Here is a 4,241-nt window from a genome sequence, read left to right as displayed (position 1 = left end):
AAGTGGAAGTGATTTATTACTACACATCACAAAATGTCCTGAAGTGGAGCAGCTCTAAGGATGACTAAATCCTTAATCATTGTCTCACTAAATCCCCGAAGGTCTGTCTCTTCCTTGCCATTATAACTATGTCAGTATTTTCCTCAGATTAACTCCCTCATGGTCATCAGATCATTACAGTTCCACCTGACACCTGCAGATATACCAGTGGGGCCAGTGGGGTAAGAAAGACTGTTCCTTCCCATGTGGCCCTTTTTATCAGGCATTAAAATCTATTTCAGGAAGCCCCAGCAGACTTACCATGTTTGCTGCTGCTGCTGCTGCTAAGTTGCTTCAGTCGTGTCCGACTCTGTGTGACCCCATAGACGGCAGCCCACCAGGCTCCCCCGTCCCTGGGATTCTCCAGGCAAGAACACTGGAGTGGGTTGCTATTTCCTTCTCCAATGCATGAAAGTGAAAAGTGAAAGTGAAGTTGCTCAGTCGTGTCCGACCCTTAGCGACCCCATGGACTGCAGCCTACTGGGCTCCTCCGTCCATGGGATTTGCCAGGCAAGAGTACTGGAGTGGGGTGCCATTGCCTCCTCCATACCATGTTTAATAGGCTATATTTTTTTTTATCACCTACCTTGTCTAAAGAAGACTCAGGCAAGGGAAATGAAACCATCACTGTTGGCTCAGATAAATCATGCTTCCGCTTCGGCAGGGGGTATGGAGATGGGTCTCCAGTTTCCTAACTGAAGCACACAGCCTTACGGATGGAGGTAGGACATAAAATCAGATTTCTGCCAACCAGGAGAAGGACAGCACTGTACACCTTCATCTTCCTCTTTGGTGAGGGAGCATCCAATCACATCCTTCTTTTCCTCCATCCACCTTCAAAAATATTCTATTACACCTCTTTTCATTTTTAACCATATTAGTGCAAGTCTAGGATTATTGTTTCTAATTAGACCTGGTGATACATCTTCATGGTCTGGTGAATCTATAATTAAAGATAAGTTATCCACATACAACTAGCCAGACAGGTTGAGTGGTAGAGAGACGTACAGAATGGTTATAACAGGAACCTTGTTCTGGGAGAGCAGCAGCAGCGGCACCACAGGGAAGCCACTGGTTACGGTGCATTGGTACTGGGCTGGGCAGGCTGTTCCAGGGCTTCTGCCATAGCCATGGCCTGGTGAGCCCTGAGTTCTTCTCTTTTAGCCTGAGTTCCTCTTCCATTGTCTTCTGTAGCTAAACTCAAGATGAGCCACAGCCAGTAATCATGTTTAATATAGTCTTGAATCATGTTTAAACAATCTTCAGTCTTGTGAATTCCTGTTTTCTACTCACTGGCTCTGGTATTCTGTAAACACAGAATTCTTTAATTCTTTTGAATTCAAAAAAATTCAAAAAATTTCTTCTTGAATTCTTTTGAATTTCTTGAATTCTTTGTGCTGTCCCTTCAGATAGCAGCAATGATCTGATTTTCTGAAATTACTGTTGCAAAAAAAAAAAAGGCTCAATAGCAAGTTCATTAGATTTCCTAGGAGATAAAATGAAGGAAACCAGAGATGTGAGAACCAAGGAAAAACAAGGAGTGTGGCGCCAGCAACAGAAAGATTGGAAGGGTAAAGTATAGAAATGGACAGATTCAGTATCCATGAACTCTGAAGTCTACAGTAACAACACTGAGAGCCAAACATGAGCAAGTCTGATTCAAGGGCAAAGATTAATTACTCACTGGCCTGCTTTTTCCTGATGGAAACATTTATGACTTTAAGACTGTTTAATTGCCAGTAATACTCACTTCAAAGCCATTGTAATAGTCAAACATGCTCATATTCATTTCTCAGTGCATGGGAATGGATATTGTCCCAGTTGGGAATTGGTGTTTAGGAACATATAACTTGGATGTTGTGTACAAAATGAATAAGAGAGTTCAAATTTAGGCTTTAGAGGAACCTGAAATGAGGTATTAAGATTCTGTGATATTACAGTTTTCAAACCTGACCTGTTTCTGTCTTCTCTCAATACCCTATTCTGTCTATCACCTCAGTCAGCATGTTACTTTGAGATATCTAGGTCCACTCTACCCATTCTATCTTCTCTTCAGCCTCCAAATATTTGTCATTGTGCCTGAGGACTTAGTCCTGTGTCTTGCTCTTTATTTACTTTGTATATTTGGAATTCAGCAACAGTGGGGGGTGTTGGTTAATGTTTAACCAGCATCTGTTCACCTTGCCCCTCTGTTTTTCATTCCTCTTGGAGAAAAACAATTTCATCTCTTAGCCCTTTCTTAGTGAATTTTCCTCCATGATTTCTAAATAACAAGTGCTTATTCTATTGCGCCTAGATTTTCTCCTAATTACTCACTGTGAAGGATAGATTTAATTCTCTTTCATCCTCCTCCCCTCATATTCCCCATAATATACACAGTCTTCTTATACCCACATCATCCTAATAAAGCTACTTCATGCTTTTGCTTAAAACAGTCTTCAGTTTTTGCATCTTCATGACTATGTAATTTCCATTCACAGGTAAATCATACAAGTGTACAATGGTTAGTTTTCATTCATAAATCACTTTTTCTGTTGAGTTGTTTTACTTGCCTTTCCAGTTTTCTCTGTTATTGCTCATATTTATAATTAATTTAGCCCAGACTCTTCCTCACATGTCTAAATATTCTTTTGGTACATTCAGCTTAATTAGTGATTCTGTCAATTTCATATTCCTGGTGATATCACTCTCAGGTCTTGTGACTTCCTCTGGTGTAACCTAACTTTTCTCATCACCTGGTTGTACAGTTTTTATCCTGGAATCTCCTTTCAAAAATTTTTTTTTTAATGGTGTGTGTCCTTTTTTTTCTAGATTTGTTTTGTTGGAACACCTCTCACAGTAGCTTCCTGTGAAAGGATGCATTTGATATAAATGTTGAGACCTGTGCCTCTGAAAATGTTTATTCTTTACTCCTGAATGCTTTGTTTTCTTTCTTCTACTGATGCTAGTGAGAAGTTAGATCCATTGTAAAATTGATTTATTATATGAAACATTTTTGGTTTCTCTGGAAGTTTTACTGGCTGCTGCTTGACAGTGTTCTGAAACATCATGATGATGTTTCTTGTGAGTTTATTTTCATCTATTTGGGTATTCAGTGGACCTTTATTCCCAAGAGGAGTGTAAACCAATCTGCAATGGTTCTGCTCTTTCTCCTGAGCTTAACAGTGTTTGGCACATAATAGGTATTTAATAATTATTTGTTAAATAATGCTAGTGCTTAGAGATCTTTCCCACTTCTTTATGTTTACCTCATTTTACCTTGTGCTTTCTAAAGAAGGTATAGTACAAAAATTTGAAACTCAAGACTCTATTTATTGGCAGTTCCCTATGCCTATGTTAATGTTTTGAGTTGCTTTGTTTTCCGCAGTGTCCAGGAGTTGTCCAAGTACCAGTTGTCCAGTACTCCAGACACTGGAGTCCAGTGCCCAGTGTCCAGGTACCTTTACTCTTGAGATTTTATTTATGTTCAGAACTGATATCAGAAACTAAGAAAAACCTCATTACATGGCATTTTAAGGTAATTTTATGCTATACCAAGATCATGTTACTATTCATAACATGAGTATTTTCATTTCTAGATGAAGTCTGGGAAATTAATGCTTGTATGGAATGGGATCAGGAAAATCAAAGCAGAAGACTATCCCTGTACTGCATTTGGAAAACTATTTTCTTAGTGAAAATTATATTTCTTTAAGACAAAGACTTCATAAATGTGTCACAAATGGAAAGAATTTGAAATATAATATAGATTTCAGTAGTAATTATGCTGGAAAGAATCCTAATGGGTTTCATGTACAGAGAGAATCACCCTTCCATTCTAAACGTGAACAAGCTGTTATTGGCATAAAACACTGTGAAAGTAATGAATCTGGGAATACTGCCAACAGAAAGTCATAGCTTATTTGCCAACAAATGCATATGGGACGAAAATCCTTTGAATGCAGTTCATGTGGGAAGGCCTTCAGCAGCAAAGTCATACCTTGTGGTCTATCAGGAAACTCATGCAGAAGAAAAGCTCTACAAATGTGATAGATGTGGGAAAGACTTCAGCAGCAAGTCCTACCTCATTGCACATTAGAGAATTCACACAGTAGAGAAGTTACGTGAATACAGTGGCTGTCAGAAAAACTTTTAGTTTCAATTAACACCTTGTAATACATCAGAGAATTTACACACAGGAGAATCCCTGAATGTTGTGAATG

The sequence above is a fragment of the Bubalus kerabau genome, chromosome 16, assembly GCF_029407905.1.
Source record: "Bubalus kerabau isolate K-KA32 ecotype Philippines breed swamp buffalo chromosome 16, PCC_UOA_SB_1v2, whole genome shotgun sequence".
Taxonomy (NCBI): domain Eukaryota; kingdom Metazoa; phylum Chordata; class Mammalia; order Artiodactyla; family Bovidae; genus Bubalus; species Bubalus kerabau.
The sequence above is the reverse complement of the archived record's forward strand: the minus strand, read 5'-3'. Positions refer to the sequence as shown.